We start from the raw sequence: 20,666 nt of genomic DNA, 5'->3' as shown, positions 1-20,666 counted from the left end.
TGTGGGGAATATTTTCTTGGCACTCTTTGGGCCCCTTGGTACCAATTGAGCATCGTTGCAACACCACAGCCTACCTGAGTATTGTTGCTGACCATGTCCATCCCTTTATGACCACAATGTACCCAACATCTGATGGCTACTTTCAGCAGGATAATGCGCCATGTCCTAAAGCTGGAATCATCTCAGACTGGTTTCTTGAAAATGACAATGAGTTCACTGTACTCAAATGGCCTCCACAGTCACCAGATCTCAATCCAATAGAGCATCTTTGGGATGTGGTGGAACGGGATATTCGCATCATGGATGTGCAGCCGACAAATCTGCGGCAACTGTGTGATGCCATCATGTCAATATGGACCAAAATCTCTGAGGAATGCTTCCAGCACCTTGTTGAATCTATGCCACGAAGAATTGAGGCAGTTCTGAAGGCAAAAGGGGGTCCAACCCGTTACTAGCATGGTGTACCTAATAAAGTGGCCGGTGAGTGTAAAACCAATAATATATTCAAACGAAGAAAGAAGTATGCTGTAAGACCCAAATTCAAAATATAAACAAATTTATTTGTACCATGGTACACCGCAACACAAAAACACATATAAAAGCAATTAAAAAGTGTGAAAAACACACAAACACAATGCAGCAGGAAGACCTTGCATATGGTGATGCTGGTCCTCCTTACAGCCACCAGCTCCCCCTACTCTCAGGGACCTCTCCTAACTACGTGTATATCATAACAGTATAGACTGAAAAAATGATGGCAATACATAAAACCAAGATAGCAAAACCCAAACAAACAAATGTATGAAGGTATGGAGTACTCAATTGATAATAGAGCCAAATCGCTATTATGAAAGTAAATGATATGAAAAAGTGCTCATAGGTCAATGAGGGTATCTACCTGTATGTAAAGGATCCAAACCAAGGAGAGGTAAGGGGAAGCTGGGGCATAAAGCCCCACGCGTATCGCCAACCAACTGGCTTCCTCAGGGGTGCTGTGGTGTGAATTGGTGTCCGGCGTCCCTCCAAAAAGCCCTCTGGTGCCGGAGCTTGTGACTTCCGGTCGCGAACCGGAAGTCCAGTAAGTAGCTAGTAAAAGTGCCGCACGGGGGTCTGCGCATGCGCCAAAAAGTGTCGCACGGGCCCGCACATGCGCCAAAATGTGGCACCCACTCCCCCTGCAAACAGTGTCCCCTAGCTGTTCCAAAGGTGAACTGCCTAAGTGGTGTGGCGAAGAGCTGAAGTGAAAGTGTGTGCACAGGTGAAACATCTAGAGGGAAGTGGAAACCAGCCCCCCCCCTAGTGTCTATGTGCGTGTTAGCATGTATACTGACATGAGTGGATGTAAAAATAGCTCTAAGCCTATATCATATGCGATTACTACGTTAAAGTGAACTAAACTCCACTGTCTAAATATAACACAAATATATAAATAAATAAATACATATAACCAAGATTTATAAAAGAGGACTATAAGACAAACCAAGCCCATGTGTACAAATATACATCTAAAAATTATTATGCATCTGAAGAACGTATGATCTTATGTCAGAAAAACTGTTGCTTAATAATATATCTCATTAGCCTAAATAGGCGAATAATGCAGAAATTCATGAAATTATAGTCAAAAACCATACTAACAACTACATACATGCCAAAGTCATCATTCATCCTTTCATGGGCCCATGAACATACATACACACACTCAACCTCAAAACCATGAAAAGTGCATAGTGTTTGTGCAAAAAGCGCCAGTGAATACACTTGCAAAGAGGGGGCAAGAGAAACAGAGGGGGGGGGGGAGAGGGGGGAACACAAAAAGTACAAAACGGGCAACAATGTGCAATAATATTATATATAAGTACAGATATACATCACATATGTAGCAACCTGATCATCAAAATATATAGCAGCCTTATATTACAGATTGATAATTTTCATTATTTTCATTAATCCGCCAGTGCGTGCTGAGGTAAAGACTAGTTTCGGAGAGAAAAACATCCAAGTGAGTTATTCCCTGGGTTATATGTAGTCAGATGTCTTCAAATGGTAGAAGAAGCAAAACTTGAGGACCATCAATTAGAAGCCAAAGAAGAAGAAAAAGGTGGAGCAATGACCTAAACGGTAAGTATACAAAACTTAAATAACATAAAATGAATAAAGGAACTCTTGTAAATGCCAAGTGAAAGGTATACAAAAAACTGGCCCGTCTGCCCACAAATAAAGCCGTGTATGAATGGCAGACTAATGTACCAAAAAAAATAATTTTTAAAGATAAACTAAACACCAAAGTGCTAAAAAGAGAGAAAAGAATACATGAATATATCCCAAAAGTGTTATATGGGCTACTTACTAACCCTGAGTACAGTAAGTGATGAGGGGGTCACAAACAATCACCACCACAAATTAGGGTGACCCAAATTGTGCAAGACGACGTGTAAATAGAAAAGACGTGCCAACAAAATCAGTGCCAAAGTGAGCAAGCCCCATGAGGCAGTGAAGAGGGGTGATAAAGCAGAAAGAATAGAGAAGGGATAGAACAAGAGTGAAGAAATATTCATCTGAAAAAATGTATTTTCCTTACCGTTTATAGAAGCCCCCGAAGAAAAGGTCTTCATTCATCCCTAATGGGGCTTTACAATTCAAACGGAAGATCCATTTTGATTCTGCCCTTAAGAGAGCCGGTGTAATGTCTCCACCCCGGATGTTCATCTGTAGTTTTTCAAGACCTATAATTCGAATTCCATGTGGGTTTCCCCGATGGCATTGGAGAAAGTGTTTGGCCACAGTTGTCAATGTTTTTCCATGCCTCAAATCATTACTTGCGTTGATAATGGTGGAGATGTGTTTCTGTGCCCGTTTCCGTAATTCTTGTGTGGTTTGACCCACATACAATAAAGAGCAAGGGCACTGCAGGCAGTAAATGACATTTCTAGACCGACAATTGATGAAGGATCGCAGATTGTAAGTTGCTTGACCGTGGGGAGTCTGAAACACAGCCCCTCGTTGTATAAAAGGGCAAATAGAGCAATCCCCGCAGGGAAATGTACCCATGAGCCGTTGTCCATGTCCAAGAGTGGTGACTGGTCTCTTGAAATGACTGTGTGTAAGTGAATCCCGAAGGTTTCTCGCCCTCCTGTCTGGTCTCTTGAAATGACTGTGTGTAAGTGAATCCCGAAGGTTTCTCGCCCTCCTGTCGCCACCAATCGAGGTTTTTCTGGAACATGCGGTGTAAGTCTGCTATCGCTCTTCAATATTCCCAAGTTTTTACACAATATCCGATAAACGTCCTGCCATTGATTGTTGAAATTGGTTACCAACACCGGTTTGTCATCCTTTTGTTTAATTCTCGGTTGAAATGTCATATTTCGATCAGTTCGGCACGCTCTCTGGTATTCTCTTGCTATTGTTTTACGAGGGTAGCCACGATCTTTGAATCTCTGTGACAAATCCTTAGAGTGGCTTCTAAATTGTTCAAGTTCACTACAGTTTCTCTTTAAACACAGAAATTGTCCCACCGGGATGGCATCCTTCATGTGTTGAGGATGAAAACTGGAATGGTGCAAAAGGCTATTGGTAGCCGTTTTTTTGCGAAATAAGGTTGTCTGGATTCTGCCCTCCTTGACCAAAATGCGTAAGTCCAGAAACTCCACTTCTGATTTAGAGATCACTGGTGTAAGTTTGATTTGACAACTGTTGGTATTCAGGTCTTTTACAAAATTGTGCAAAACATCCAAGGGGCCCTTCCAAAAAAAGAGGATATCATCAATGAAGCGATACCATGCCAGGACATGTCTCCTGAAGGTCGGCGTGTGGTACACGCTCACCCCCTCCCACCACCCCAAAAAGAGGTTAGCGTAGGAGGGGGCGCAGCGTGCACCCATCGCCGTCCCGGAAACCTGCCGGTAAAACGTTCTGTCGAATACAAAAAGGTTATGTTTGAGAATAAATCCCAAAAGTTCAATCAAAAATTCATGATGTCGGGCATCCTCTCCTTCCGTACTTTGAAAAAAATACTTAACTGCATCTAGGCCTACCTGATGGATGATGTTTGTGTATAATGATTCCACGTCCATTGAAACAATCCATAAATCTTCAACAGGTAGGACCAGTTCTTCAATTTGTGTTAAGAGGTGGGATGAGTCACGGATATAAGATGGTAGACTGGTAACAAAAGTCTGCAAGAAGAAGTCAACATATATGCATGCCTTTTCACACAAACCCCCGATCCCAGCCACAATGGGCCTACCTGGAGGACAGTTTAGAGATTTGTGCACCTTCGGGAGCATGTAGAGAGTCGGAGTAACTGGATTCTTGACCGTCATATACAACTTCTCTTGTTTGGTTATAATTCCTTGATGAAATGCAGCATCCAGTAGACGATCTAACTTTTTCTTAAAGGTGTCAGTTGGATCTGAGGGTAACGTAGTGTAATAGGCACTATTAGATAACTGTCTTTTGGCTTCTGCCAAATACATCTCTATGGGCCACAAAACTATATTTCCACCTTTATCCGCTTCTTTAATGGTGAACATGTCATTCTCTTGGAGGTCCTTAAGTGCCTGTCGTTCTTCCAAGGACAAATTTTCATGTCTATTGGAATCAAGGTGTAATGCCTGTATATCCTGCATCATGCAATCAAAAAAGATTTGAATAGCTGGAAAGAGTTTCAAATTCGGAGTAATTTGTGAATAATTTCTGAGTGTAAATGCTCTCCTACCTGAGAAACTCTCACTTTCTTGGAGAAGCGCTAAAAGATCCGAGAACACCCGTCGATCGGTATCCGGCATCACATCGATCAAGGTTGGTTGATTAAATAAAAGTTTGAATGCCAATTGCCTGCAATATAGGTATACGTCTTTGATCAAAAGGAATTTATCTAACTTTTGCATAGGAGAAAAATTTAATCCTTTTGAGAGCACCTTCCTCTCAATATCACTCAAGACATATGAGGACAAATTCACAATTTGCAGACTTGACTCACCAGATCCCGTGTTCAATTCCTCCTGCGTTGGCCGCCCCTCTTGTGTACTGGGGACCAATCTCTGTACTTGGGAGCTCTCTTGCGAAGGTTTGTTTGACTGGTGGTGCCCCCGCCTTGTTCGCCTTCTTGGTCGCTGGTGTCTGTGGATAAAAAATCACTGGATGCAACCTCATTAGAGGTGACAATGTTGTCCTTACGTCCTGGAAACCTTCTCCTATTACCATTGTGTGTCCACTGGAATGCCCGTTTCTTTTCAAAGTCCATTCTGTCCCTGGCAAATTTGTCTCTCTTCTTGGAAAGTACCTCTTTTTCATTTTTATCTATGGAGTCTTTTAATTTAGTCTGAAAAGGACCAACTACAGTGGTCTGATCAAATTGAGACAGTTTTATTTAATTCTTCTTAATATGTTCCTTGACTTCTGTTAATAATTGTCTATCATGGTCCACTTGATAAGACCACATGGGAGATGGGACTTATCAAGTGCTCCAATATACTTATAGATCTTTTACTGGACCATGATAGACAATTATTAACAGAAGTCAAGGAACATATTAAGAAGAATGAAATAAAACTGTCTCAATTTGATCAGACCACTGTAGTTGGTCCTTTTCAGACTAAATTAAAAGACTCCATAGATAAATATGAAAAAGAGGTACTTTCCAAGAAGAGAGACAAATTTGCCAGGGACAGAATGGACTTTGAAAAGAAACGGGCATTCCAGTGGACACACAATGGTAATAGGAGAAGGTTTCCAGGACGTAAGGACACCATTGTCACCTCTAATGAGGTTGCATCCAGTGATTTTTTTATCCACAGACACCAGCGACCAAGAAGGCGAACAAGGCGGGGGCACCACCAGTCAAACAAACCTTCGTAAGAGAGCTCCCAAGTACAGAGATTGGTCCCCAGTACACAAGAGGGGCGGCCAACGCAGGAGGAATTGAACACGGGATCTGGTGAGTCAAGTCTGCAAATTGTGAATTTGTCCTCATATGTCTTGAGTGATATTGAGAGGAAGGTGCTCTCAAAAGGATTAAATTTTTCTCCTATGCAAAAGTTAGATAAATTCCTTTTGATCAAAGACGTATACCTATATTGCAGGCAATTGGCATTCAAACTTTTATTTAATCAACCAACCTTGATCGATGTGATGCCGGATACCGATCGACGGGTGTTCTCGGATCTTTTAGCGCTTCTCCAAGAAAGTGAGAGTTTCTCAGGTAGGAGAGCATTTACACTCAGAAATTATTCACAAATTACTCCGAATTTGAAACTCTTTCCAGCTATTCAAATCTTTTTTGATTGCATGATGCAGGATATACAGGCATTACACCTTGATTCCAATAGACATGAAAATTTGTCCTTGGAAGAACGACAGGCACTTAAGGACCTCCAAGAGAATGACATGTTCACCATTAAAGAAGCGGATAAAGGTGGAAATATAGTTTTGTGGCCCATAGAGATGTATTTGGCAGAAGCCAAAAGACAGTTATCTAATAGTGCCTATTACACTACGTTACCCTCAGATCCAACTGACACCTTTAAGAAAAAGTTAGATCGTCTACTGGATGCTGCATTTCATCAAGGAATTATAACCAAACAAGAGAAGTTGTATATGACGGTCAAGAATCCAGTTACTCCGACTCTCTACATGCTCCCGAAGGTGCACAAATCTCTAAACTGTCCTCCAGGTAGGCCCATTGTGGCTGGGATCGGGGGTTTGTGTGAAAAGGCATGCATATATGTTGACTTCTTCTTGCAGACTTTTGTTACCAGTCTACCATCTTATATCCGTGACTCATCCCACCTCTTAACACAAATTGAAGAACTGGTCCTACCTGTTGAAGATTTATGGATTGTTTCAATGGACGTGGAATCATTATACACAAACATCATCCATCAGGTAGGCCTAGATGCAGTTAAGTATTTTTTTCAAAGTACGGAAGGAGAGGATGCCCGACATCATGAATTTTTGATTGAACTTTTGGGATTTATTCTCAAACATAACTTTTTTGTATTCGACAGAACGTTTTACCGGCAGGTTTCCGGGACGGCGATGGGTGCACGCTGCGCCCCCTCCTACGCTAACCTCTTTTTGGGGTGGTGGGAGGGGGTGAGCGTGTACCACACGCCGACCTTCAGGAGACATGTCCTGGCATGGTATCGCTTCATTGATGATATCCTCTTTTTTTGGAAGGGCCCCTTGGATGTTTTGCACAATTTTGTAAAACACCTGAATACCAACAGTTGTCAAATCAAACTTACACCAGTGATCTCTAAATCAGAAGTGGAGTTTCTGGACTTACGCATTTTGGTCAAGGAGGGCAGAATCCAGACAACCTTATTTCGCAAAAAAACGGCTACCAATAGCCTTTTGCACCATTCCAGTTTTCATCCTCAACACATGAAGGATGCCATCCCGGTGGGACAATTTCTGCGTTTAAAGAGAAACTGTAGTGAACTTGAACAATTTAGAAGCCACTCTAAGGATTTGTCACAGAGATTCAAAGATCGTGGCTACCCTCGTAAAACAATAGCAAGAGCATACCAGAGAGCGTGCCGAACTGATCGAAATATGACATTTCAACCGAGAATTAAACAAAAGGATGACAAACCGGTGTTGGTAACCAATTTCAACAATCAATGGCAGGACGTTTATCGGATATTGTGTAAAAACTTGGGAATATTGAAGAGCGATAGCAGACTTACACCGCATGTTCCAGAAAAACCTCGATTGGTGGCCAGGAGGGCGAGAAACCTTCGGGATTCACTTACACACAGTCATTTCAAGAGACCAGTCACCACTCTTGGACATGGACAACGGCTCATGGGTACATTTCCCTGCGGGGATTGCTCTATTTGCCCTTTTATACAACGAGGGGCTGTGTTTCAGACTCCCCACGGTCAAGCAACTTACAATCTGCGATCCTTCATCAATTGTCGGTCTAGAAATGTCATTTACTGCCTGCAGTGCCCTTGCTCTTTATTGTATGTGGGTCAAACCACACAAGAATTACGGAAACGGGCACAGAAACACATCTCCACCATTATCAACGCAAATAATGATTTGAGGCATGGAAAAACATTGACAACTGTGGCCAAACACTTTCTCCAATGCCATCGGGGAAACCCACATGGAATTCGAATTATAGGTCTTGAAAAACTACAGATGAACATCCGGGGTGGAGACATTACACCGGCTCTCTTAAGGGCAGAATCAAAATGGATCTTCCGTTTGAATTGTAAAGCCCCATTAGGGATGAATGAAGACCTTTTCTTCGGGGGCTTCTATAAACGGTAAGGAAAATACATTTTTTCAGATGAATATTTCTTCACTCTTGTTCTATCCCTTCTCTATTCTTTCTGCTTTATCAACCCTCTTCACTGCCTCATGGGGCTTGCTCACTTTGGCACTGATTTTGTTGGCACGTCTTTTCTATTTACACGTCGTCTTGCACAATTTGGGTCACCCTAATTTGTGGTGGTGATTGTTTGTGACCCCCTCATCACTTACTGTACTCAGGGTTAGTAAGTAGCCCATATAACACTTTTGGGATATATTCATGTATTCGTCATTTTCTTTTCTCTCTTTTTAGCACTTTGGTGTTTAGTTTATCTTTAAAAATTATTTTTTTGGTACATTAGACTGCCATTCATACACGGCTTTATTTGTGGGCAGACGGGCCAGTTTTTTGTATACCTTTCACTTGGCATTTACAAGAGTTCCTTTATTCATTTTATGTTATTTAAGTTTTGTATACTTACCGTTTAGGTCATTGCTCCACCTTTTTCTTCTTCTTTGGCTTCTAATTGATGGTCCTCAAGTTTTGCTTCTTCTACCATTTGAAGACATCTGACTACATATAACCCAGGGAATAACTCACTTGGATGTTTTTCTCTCCGAAACTAGTCTTTACCTCAGCACGCACTGGCGGATTAATGAAAATAATGAAAATTATCAATCTGTAATATAAGGCTGCTATATATTTTGATGATCAGGTTGCTACATATGTGATGTATATCTGTACTTATATATAATATTATTGCACATTGTTGTCCGTTTTGTACTTTTTGTGTTCCCCCCTCTCCCCCCCCCCCCCCCCTCTGTTTCCCTTGCCCCCTCTTTGCAAGTGTATTCACTGGCGCTTTTTGCACAAACACTATGCACTTTTCATGGTTTTGAGGTTGAGAGTGTGTGTATGCATGTTCATGGGCCCATGAAAGGATGAATGATGACTTTGGCATGTATGTAGTTGCATGGTTTTTGACTATAATTTCATGAATTTCTGCATTATTCGCCTATTTAGGCTAATGAGATATATTATTAAGCAACAGTTTTTCTGACATAAGATCATACGTTCTTCAGATGCATAATAATTTTTAGATGTATATTTGTACACATGGGCTTGGTTTGTCTTATAGTCCTCTTTTATAAATCTTGGTTATATGTATTTATTTATTTATATATTTGTGTTACATTTAGACAGTGGAGTTTAGTTCACTTTAACGTAGTAATTGCATATGATATAGGCTTAGAGCCATTTTTACATGCACTCATGTCAGTATACATGCTAACACGCACATAGACATTAGGGCGGGCTGGTTTCCACTTCCCTCTAGATGTTTCACCTGTGCACACACTTTCACTTCAGCTCTTCGCCACACCACTTAGGCAGTTCACCTTTGGAACACCTAGGGGACACTGTTTGCAGGGGGAGTGGGGGCCACATTTTGGCGCATGTGCGGGCCCGTGCGACACTTTTTGGCGCATGCGCGGACCCCCGTGGCACTTTTACTAGCTACTTACTGGACTTCCGGTTCGCGACCGGAAGTCACAAGCTCCGGCACCAGAGGGCTTTTTGGAGGGACCCTGACCATATACATTTTAGGAGTGCTAGTCCCGCCCCTTTTGTTTCTCGGTGAGTGTATAACCGACACTTTGACCATTCTAAATTTCACCTCCATTTTGATACAATTACTATGAAGATGTCAAGGGGATAACAATCTTCCTAAAAGCTGTTTCTGATCATTTGAGGGGTGCAGATTTGAAAATGGGTTGGTTATATTGGGGGGTTTTGATGTTAAATATGTTAAATTTCATTCAAAACTGAATTTATCCCCAAAATAGTAAATTCTTAAAATCTGGAAAAGCGATATTCGATTTGTAAGCCGCGTGACATCAAAATAAATTATCCAGATATTTCAAAAATGATGAAAATGTAAAGTAGACATATTGGAAATGTTATTCATCAACTTATTTAGGTGACAAATCCATTTCCTTGAAAACGCAATGATTTTGAATTTCGAAAAAAGGCACATTTTTAAAGAAATTCATAGTTTTTCTTTTTTTAGTAAATAAACACAAAATTTATTAGCCAAAATTTACCACAAAAATGAAGTACATGTGAGGAAAAAACACTCTCTTTGATAAGTAACAGTGTTCAAAATTTACACCGTATATACTCGAGTATAAGCCGAGGCCCCTACTTTTACCACAAAAACCTGGGAAAACCTATTGACACGAGTATAAGCCGAAGGTGGGAAATGCATTGGTTGCAGCCTCCCCATTATATAGCCTGCTCGACCATGCCCCATAGTTTATAGCCAGCCCCCTGCCCCAGTATATTTCGGCAGCGGGGGAAGCCGGAAAGGTGAGTTTTGATATATATTTTTTTTACTCGAGTATAAGCGAGTTTGGGTTATCAGCACATTTTTTTGTGCTGAAAAACTAGGCTTTTACAGCTTAAGGCTCAGTCCCATTTTTTGAATTCTGACATAAATCTCTTTATATGGTTACCCATAGGTAACCATATAAAGAGATTTATGTCAGAATCCAAAAAATGGGACCGAGCCTTTAACTCCTTAAGGATGCAGCCATTTTACAGCTTAAGTCAACTATTTAACACTTCAGCTGTTGCCTGCCTATATAGACAGCAGTCCCAGGAGTACATGACTTCCCCTCGCTTTAGTGAGGGACTGCATTACCTTATCTTAGCTAGCTGCATTGCACTTTTGGCCTGCTGTCTGTCTTCTTGGGTTGAAGTTCAGTGAGGAGTAGGAGGGAGCAAAGAGGCGGGTAGCGACCACCTCCTGCTTTGCAAATGATTGCAGAGCTGGTCATCTGCATGCTTTACTGTGAGGCTGATCGTCCGTGGGCTGCTGTGTATAGTGACAGAGTAGAGAGTGACCAGAAGAACACTGGAGCTCTGGCATGTAGCAGCATCTTGTAGCCTGGCCAGAGCTCCATTGTTAAAAAAGACATGGCGGGGGGCATGCCATAAGAGAGGACTGTCTGACACAATTACCCACCATTGGGTTTTCCATCATTGGGTTACATGGTTGAAAAACACACATGTCCATAAAGTACAAAGTATAACTAGGACCAAAGCTAGAATCAAAATTCATTTTATGTATATGCATTCATAAAAGACAAAAGCCATGAGTACTTTACCAACCCTCAGCTATAACATGCCATAGTCCATATTAAAAGTCCACGCTTAGGCTTCCATGGACTACAGCATGTTCTAGCCGAAGATTGGTGAAGTACTCATGGCTTTTGTCTTTTTTGAATGCATATGCATAAAAGGAATTTTGTTTCTAGCTTTGGTCCTTGTTATACTTTGTAGGTTATATTGTTATAAGCTTGAGAGGCTCTGAATACTAGACCAGTGTACACACTTAGGAATTAAATACAGAGCATTTTTCTATATATGTCAGGACATGTCCATAAAGTTCAATCAAGTAAGGGAAGGGATTGGGTGACAAAGGGATGTAAGGGAAACCATTCTATATTATAACATAACCATCAATGATATTTTCATGTAAAAATACTCTTCTTTAAGCACTCTGCTGTCCCTACTGTGACCTTCTCCTGAGGCTGGCTATTCCACAGATTCCCAGTCCACAGTATAGAGGCACTGTCCCCTTTGATGAGTAAACATTGTTTTCTTCAGACGGGGTATAACCTTACATTAAACCTCATTTGCCAAGTGAATGACCAAACACTCAGTTTGTCCAAGTCACCCTGCAGCCTATGAACATCCTCCATAGACTGTATTACACTACCCAGCTTGGTGTCATTAACCACAACTCTCCTTCAGCCATTTTTCAATACCAATTGCAAATGATTCCTTCCAAACCAATAGACCTTATTTTTTCCATCATGCGTCTATGAGGGACAGTGTCAAATGCTTTTGCAAAGTCCAAGAACACAATATCCACTGTCCAGGCATCTGGACTCCCGCAATGGGAGTTGAGCTTAAGGGAAGGACCTGCAAGGTAGTATTCTCTGGAACAATACCTGTGCCATGCGCTGCACAAAGACGACAGCAGGAGCTCAGGGAGTTTAAATGCATGGCTTAGATCTTGAGGGATTTGGGTCCGTAGAGCACTGGGCTGACTTTTTTATTTGGGTACAGGCTGTTTTCCACAGATAATTTGCAACTAAATTGTAGGGGGGCTTCTCTGCTGGGGGAGAAGATCCTAGTTCGGGCGGTGGTGTATTTATAAATTTGTTTTATTAAAAGCAGGAGCACAGAAAGAACGATAGGAACACAGTCCTTATTGCATTATGATACATCAATCAGGAGTCACATAAGTTAATAATTGTAACAAAACAATTCAAATAAATCTCTTACAAACACATGTTCCATTTTCTCCTGTGCCCCCACTAACTTTTAGCGGATTGAGAACTAAAGCTACAGTGGAGTCTCCAGGTTCCGAAGATGGTCCCTGAAGATCTCCTTAAAATAACACATAACTACAACCAAAGGAAGGAGAAATGAGGCTAGTAGGGATGGTGGGTGACGGGGAATGCAGGGAAGGGCAGAGGGGTAGATAAGGAAAGGTAGGGTGTGGCAGCGTCCAGGTCACGAGGCCAACAAATAGACAAGATAGGTTGTATGTCAGATAGAGTGTCTGTATTCATTAGATTGTTGGAAGAGGATCCATGGCTTGTATTCTGCTTCTTGGTATCTGGAGCTCACCGAGGTGCTATGACATAATTCAAAGGCGCATTTTCTGTTCAGGTGTAAGTGAAATGTTTAAGTCAGTTTCCCATTGCATCAGATATTGAGGGCCAGGGTCATGAGGGACGGATAGAAGACTAGAATGCGAGAAAGAGAGCGTGTGGCGAACTGTCCCGGTGCTGGAGCAGAGGCATTCAAATGAGGTTTTATTTTTGAAGAATTGAGAACATGGAGGGAGGGAGGTCAAATAGTGTCGTAGCTGTTGAGCTTTCCACGCTCCCAATGGGCAGGGGTCTGTCAGTTCTGTAAGCTGTTCAGTAGTCAACCATGCTGAGTTCCTACTAAAATGTTCTGCCCTAAAGTTGCCCATCCGTCTCCATTGCTTAAATACTGAATCTTCGCATCCTGGGGAAAAATCAGGATGCCCCAAAATTGGCGTCATCGGGGACTGTTTTGGCAGTAACCTTTCCCTAACCGTTTCCAGTTGGCAGTGGTTGACAGTTGGACCTATCGTGGGGTTGATTTTAAGGCTGCTGTTTTCTCAGCGGGCAGCATTGCCTGTAGCGGGATTATTGTAAAGGACTGCTCCAGAGTCACCCAAGGTTTCAGGATGGAGTTTCTGGCTAGGTGGGCTGCTGTGTTGTATCCTTTGAAATCTGGTAGTCCAATACCCCCCGCTATCTTAGAGCGACACAAAGTAGTGCGTTTAATTCTGGCAGGTTTGCCAGCCCAGACAAATTTGTGTTGGATGGCATTTAGGGATCGAAAATATGCTTTTGGTATCTTAAGAGGGAGTGCTTGAAAAAGATATAAGAAGCGTGGAAGTATATTCATTTTGAATATAGCACATCTCCCAAACCATGAAAAAATGCCCTTGGTCCATCTGGAGCAGCCCTCTCGTACTTTGTTAAGTATTGGAAGAAAATTGAGTGTATAAAGCCTAGATAAGTCAATTGTGGTAATTGTGTCCCTAAGTAAGTGATACTCTGGGATGCCCACTTAAAGTTGAATGACTCTCAGTGTTTCCTGAAGATGGTCCGGAAGAGACACGTTTAGAGCTTCCGACTTGGAACAATAAACACGGAAGTGAGATAGTTGGGCAAACGTGTGTATTTCTTTAATTAAGTTAGGAAGAGAGATCTGTGGGTTGGTCAGAAAATAGAGAAGATCATCCGCGTAGGCTGCTATTTTGTAGGTGATCCCCTGTACCCTTATCCCAGAAATGTCTTGGTTAGATCGTATTCGACGGAGAAAGTTTTCCAGCGAGAGGACAAAGAGTAAGGGCGAAAGTGGTCAGCCCTGCCTAGTACCATTTCGTATCTCAAAACTATCTGAGAGAGTACCATTCACTCGGACGGACGCTGAGGGGCAGGAGTAGAGAGACATGATCCAATGAAACATTTTGGTCCGAATACCAAACGCCCGAAGGGCTTCGGCCATGTAAGGCCAACTCACTCTATCAAAGGCTTTTTCTGCGTCCGTTGATAGAAGCATGAGCGGCATATGTTCCATCTGTGCTTTGTATATCAGATTAATGGCCTTAGTAGTATTGTCCCTGGCTTCCCTTCCCAGCAAAAACCAGGCCTGGTCCGAGTGCATGGCATTTAATAGGAGGCGAGCAAGTCTCATCGCTATGATTTTAGCAAATAACTTGAGATCCTGATTTAACTATGGAATTGGGCGATAATTTGCGCATTGGGTATCATTCTTTCCAGGTTTAGGTATGAGAGCAATAGTTGCTCTCAACATATCTCTGGGAAGAGAGGCCCCGCTGCAATCTCATTGAAAGCCTTTGTCCAGAGCGGTTCAAGTAAGCCAGAGAATTTCTTATAGTATGGCAAGGAGAAGCCATCCGGCCCAGGAGCTTTACCTGACTGCGTCTCCTTAATGGCCATTTGGAATTCCAAGACAGTAATGGGGGCTTCTAGGGCTTCTGCGTCTTCTGCAGAAAGGGATGGCAGACAGGAGTCAGAGAGGTAAGAATGGATTCTACTTTGTAGGTTAGAGTGGGCCACCATTGTAGAAGACTGGTCAAGGTTGTATAGGGACTGATAAAAATCTGTAAATATTGCTGCAATGTCCGAGTTTAAATGTCTGGGGAGCCCAGAGGGTGTCATAATCTTGGGAATATATGTATGGGATCGCTGGGAGCGTAGTGCCCTGGCCAGAGACCTCCCACATTTGTCACTATATTCGTAGAAGTGCCGACGGCACCTGACCAGAACCCCCTTTGCCTTGCCCATCAGTAACGTTTTAAGAGAGCCACGCGCCTCAAACAACGAAGCACGGAGGTCATCAGTGGGTACGCGTTTGTGGGATGTCTCAAGGTCTCTGATTTTCATAGTATCATAGTATATAAGGCTGGAAAAAGACGCAAGTCCATCAAGTCCAACCTTTAAGAATTAAATAAATGTTTTATCCCCATAACCCGTGATATTTTTGCTCTCCAGAAAGGCATCCAGGCCTCTCTTGAACATGTACATAGAGTCCGCCATAACAACCTCCTGCGGCAGAGAGTTCCACAGTCTCACTGCTCTTACAGTAAAGAACCTTTGTCTATGTCGATGGTAAAATCGCCTCTCCTCTAGGCGTAGAGGATGCCCCCTTGTCCTGGTCACAGGCCTAGGTATAAAAAGATCTTTGGAGAGATCCTTGTACTGTCCGTTCAGGTATTTGTACATTGTAATGAGGTCTCCCCTCAGTCGTCTTTTTTCTAAACTGAATAATCCCAAGTTTTGTATTCTGTCATTGTATTCTAATCCCCCCATTCCCCTAATAATCCTGGTTGCTCTCCTCTGCACCCATTCCAACTCTACTATATCCTTTTTATACACTGGTGCCCAAAACTGGACACAATATTCCATGTGTGGTCTGACCAGGGATTTGTATAAGGGCAAAACTATGTCTTTATCATGAGAATCTATTCCTCTCTTGATACATCCCATAATTTTATTTGCTTTGGCAGAAGCTGCCTGGCTCTGGTCACTAAAATTAAGTTTACCATCCACCAATACTCCCAAGTCCTTTTCAGCTTCAGTTTTACTAAGTAATTGACCGTTTAGAACATAATTATACTTTTTGTTTCCATGGCCCAAGTGCATAACTTTACATTTATCTACATTAAATCTCATCAACCATTTCTCTGCCCACTCCTCAAGCTTCCACAAATCCCTCTGTAATGCTAAACTATCGACCTCAGTATTTATTACTTTACACAGCTTAGTATCATCTGCAAATATTGAAACTTGACTGTGTAAACCCACTACAAGGTCATTAATAAAAATATTAAAAAGAAGTGGCCCCAATACAGACCCCTGTGGCACTCCACTAGTAACCTCAACCCAATCTGAGAATGTGCCATTAATGACGACCCTCTGTTTTCTATCACTAAGCCAATTACTTACCCAAATACACATATTTTCTCCTATTCCCAGCAGTCTCATTTTATATACCAACCTTTTATGTGGCACGGTGTCAAATGCCTTTGAAAAGTCCAGATATACAACATCCACAGTGTCCCCCAGATCCAGTCTTGAACTTACCACCTCGTAGAAACCAATCAGATTAGTCCAATAAGAGTGTGACCTCCCTTTCTCTTTCCCTTTTTCATCGGGAACCATGGGTAATTAGTATACTTCGAATGTTATGCTTTTGACCTTCCCATGCAATACATGGGTCAATCCCCTCCTCCGTGGTTCTGGCGAGGTGCGTCCGTAGGAATTCCCGAATTTCGTCTGCAATAACCATGTCGTCTAAGAGGGACGTGTTTAGATTCCTCTGCCACTGGAAATCAGACGTATCAGTAAGGTTAATTGTCATGGAGACCATCGCGTGGTCCGAGAAGGTTATATTATCTATTGTAGCTCCCTGGAGAAGGTTTAGATCGTTGTGGCGAATAAGCAAGTAGTCTAAGCGCAAATACATGTTATGTGCCGTAGAATAAAATGTGAAGTCTTTATCTCCCGGGTGTAATAGTCTCCATGCATCTATCAGTTAGTGGTCGTGGAATAGTCTCTTTAATCTGCGCAGGCTGTGCAGTGTTACAGAGGAGGAGCCAGAGGAGGTATCTAAACTAGGATCCAAGGCAACATTAAAGTCCCCTCCGATAACTAGGTGTCCCTCAGCGAAATCCTTTATGAGGTCTAGGAAAACGGACAGAGCTTGGACTAGTGGGGGAGGTGAGAACACGAAGGGGAAAGGAACAGCGGAGAGGAGGGGATGAGGTGGGCTGGACAGGGACGACCTGCTTACCCTAGTCCAATGGGAAAGTGGTGGGGAAGGCAGATAGAAAAGGAGAACGAAATAAATAGTAAGGGTCAAGCCCTAAGTTCAGGGAAATAAGAGAAAGAAAAAGAGAAAACCAGGGAAACAATATCCCCTGTCATGGGGAAAAAAGCAGGGAACGCAGAAGGCAATAGAGCGGAGCTCCAGCACAACGAGGCATATTAACAATTATGTCAGAAGACTACTAGAGCGGTCAACTTTCAACACGCACCCCCGGGGGTCACAATAGCTTGATTCATAAGCCAGGAGAACCACGGGTCGATGAGGGAGGCATAGTACTTAAGTGCTACAAATATTATTAGTAACCCATATAAACAAATAATTAACCCAGTAACAGGAGCATGTCCCACACTGGAGGATAACATCAAATCACAGATCACAAAAGACCTGAGGCCTTAGGCTCCCTCCACTTGTCTGTCTTAATAAGCGGCGTATTGGAGGTCTGGTTAGCGTGCATCCACTGTACATAATGTAAAGGGTAGTCCTCCAGTGTGGAAAATATTTCTCAATGCAAACAAACAGTGTAACATCATACTATATGCAATTATCTGTTAATTTTATGTCCAATAGCCTTTAATATCTGTAATGCATTGTAATTGCTTCACTAGATATATATGACACTAGATGGTGGCGTTTCCTAACTATGCGCGACTGATCCAATAGCATTATCACAATCAAATGGCTTATTGGTTGTAGTAAAAGATCAGGCCACCACGTTAAAAAAAAGGAAAACCAAAATAAGATGCATAGTCACTGTGAAATAGAACGGTTAAACTGAAAGTGTACTTTGGAGGGTAAGTGTAGATACTTCTCCAGATCGTGGCACTTGGTGTCCTGTGTAGCCAGGTTACTGTGGGAGCATCAGGCCTCCATAGGAAGATCTACGGATAGATCCAGGACCCAGTGGACCAACTTCAGGAGGTTGCGGTGACATATTCGGCGAGTGAGTGTCCTCGATGGAGGGGCGTCTCCTACACTCAGAGATGCTTCGTCGGCTGGGCTTTTGCGCTGGCGTTCTCAACAAGTCTGTTGCAAGCCAGTTAGGGACAGGGATTGGGGGGATATTCAGGAAGCGGAAAAGGCCAGGGAGGTCATCAGGGCTCCTCAGAAAGAACGGGGATCCATTGTGTCGGATGATAAGGTGAAAGGGTTGGCCCCACCGATAAGAGGCGCCGGTCTCCTTTATGCCATGCAGAAGGGGTTGTTCAGGGTGCGGGTTGAGACATCCGGATAGATGTGCACATCAGCACCCTCAGCTTGTATAGCATCCCGGTTCCAGGCTGCACGTATTATCTTCTCCTTATCTGTAAAGTAATGAAGGCGGCATAGGACGTCTCTGGGAGCCCCAGATTCGTTTGGAGACATTCTGGAAACTCTATGGATCCTATCAAACAAGAGCTCAGAGTCTGCAGGGCGGAGCAGAATGTCATTAAATAAATGCGGTACTCTCTCAGATAGGTTGTCATCTGACCGGCATTCAGGCAGGCCTTTTATGCGTATATTGTTACGCCTGCTGCGGTTTTCCTGGTCATCTAGCATAAGCGTTGGATATGTGCTCTGGACTGAGTCATCTCAATCTCCATAGCCATGACCCGTGCATCTAATGCAGTGGACATGTTTTCAACACTCAGAGTGCAAGCAGACACTTCTTCTAGCTCCTCTTTAACCTCCTTCTAGGGCCTGCTGTTGTGAAATCTCAAGCTTCTGAATAGCAGAGTCCAGATCTTGCCTGATGGGGAGGGCCTGAAGCAGTTCTCTTAAGATTTGAAACTAGGCCTGCATAGTGTTAACTCTAGGCTCCTGTGGCTGTGTGGGGGCTTGTGCTGCAGTTCTCTCTGACAGGGAGGCTTGGGCCTGGTGCCATGTGCCTGAGAAGGTGTCAGCGCCTGGGGGCGCTTGATCCTGCGCTTCCCCTACAGGAGATGACAGTGGTGGCACCTGTGGCTGGGGAGGCGTCCCACAGCCCCGCTCCTCCTGCTGCTGGGATTGGGAGGCCGTCTGTGCTGCTGTGGATCGCGGGCCGGATCCGGCTGCCATGTTGTGTGCACGTGGCGCCGCTGGAGGGGAAGGAGGCCGCGTCAGGCGGCTGAAGAAATCGCTCCATGTTGGCGCTGGGAGCTGTTGAACGGGAGCCCGTTGTGGTCGCCAGCCGTCCCGAACTCTTCCCCCTCCTGGCTGACATCTCCGGTGAGAGATGCCGACCGCTGGTAATGGCGCCTAGAGGTGCGGAGCCCGTGCGATGCACGTCCTCATCCCGCCATTACTAAGCCACGGCCCCCACCCCCCGCGGTGGTGTATTTAAACTAAGATTGGGGGAGGAGTAAAAGGAAAAAGCTAATGGGGTAGACGGGTCAGAGAGGAGGTAGCCTATGTTGGTGGTTGGTAAAGAGGGCGGTAAATGGGAAAATGTGGCAGTGGAAAGTGAGAGCCACAATTCACAAAACAATAGGATATACACTCACCGGCCACTTTATTAGTGGCGGGTTGGACCCCCTTTTGCCTTCAGAACTGTCTCAATTCTTCATGGCATAGATTCAACAAGGTGCTGGAAGCATTCCTCAGAGATTTTGGTGCATATTGACATGATGGCATCACACCAAAAGATGCTCTATTGGATTGAGATCTGGTGACTGTGGAGGCCATTTGAGTACAGTGAACTCATTGTCATGTTCAAGAAACTAGTCTGAGATGATTCCAGCTTTATGACATGGCGCATTATCCTGCTGAAAGTAGCCATCAGATGTTGGGTACATTGTGGTCATAAAAGGATGGACATGGTCAGCAACAATACTCAGGTAGGCTGTGGCGTTGCAACGATGCTCAATTGGTACCAAGGGGCCCAAAGAGTGCCAAGAAAATATTCCTCACACCATGACACCACCACCACCAGCCTGAACCGTTGATACAAGGCAGGATGGATCCATGCTTTCATGTTGTTGATGCCAAATTCTGACCCTACCATCCGAATCTCGCAGCAGAAATCGAGACTCCTCAGACCAGGCAACGTTTTTCCAATCTTCTACTGTCCAATTTCGATGAGCTTGTGCAAATTGTAGTCTCAGTTTCCTGTTCTTAGCTGAAAGGAGTGGCACTCGGTGTGGTCTTCTGCTGCTGTAGCCCATCTGCCTCAAAGTTCGACGTACTGTGCATTCAGAGATGCTCTTCTGCCTACCTTGGTTGTAACGGGTGGCGATTTGAGTCACTGTTGCCTTTCTATCAGCTCGAACCAGTCTGCCCATTCTCCTCTGACCTGTGGCATCAACAAGGCATTTCCGCCCTCAGAACTGCCGCTCACTGGATGTTTTTTCTTTTTCGGACCATTCTCTTTAAACCCTAGAGATGGTTGTGCGTGAAAATCCCAGTAGATCAGCAGTTTCTGAAATACTCAGACAAGCCCTTCTGGCACCAACAACCATGCCACGTTCAAAGGCAC

At 43.5% G+C, this 20,666-nt stretch overlaps 1 protein-coding gene across 1 annotated transcript in view; it reads left to right on the top strand.

Moving 5' to 3' along the window:
- The window catches only part of LOC140120487 (ribonuclease T2-like), a 292,997-nt gene that overhangs the window by 156,898 nt on the left and 115,433 nt on the right, over positions 1–20,666 (top strand). The window lies entirely within an intron of this gene.

Source organism: Engystomops pustulosus, chromosome 3 (assembly GCF_040894005.1).
Source record: "Engystomops pustulosus chromosome 3, aEngPut4.maternal, whole genome shotgun sequence".
NCBI classification, from domain to species: domain Eukaryota; kingdom Metazoa; phylum Chordata; class Amphibia; order Anura; family Leptodactylidae; genus Engystomops; species Engystomops pustulosus.
This window is presented reverse-complemented; position numbering and strand designations above follow the sequence as displayed.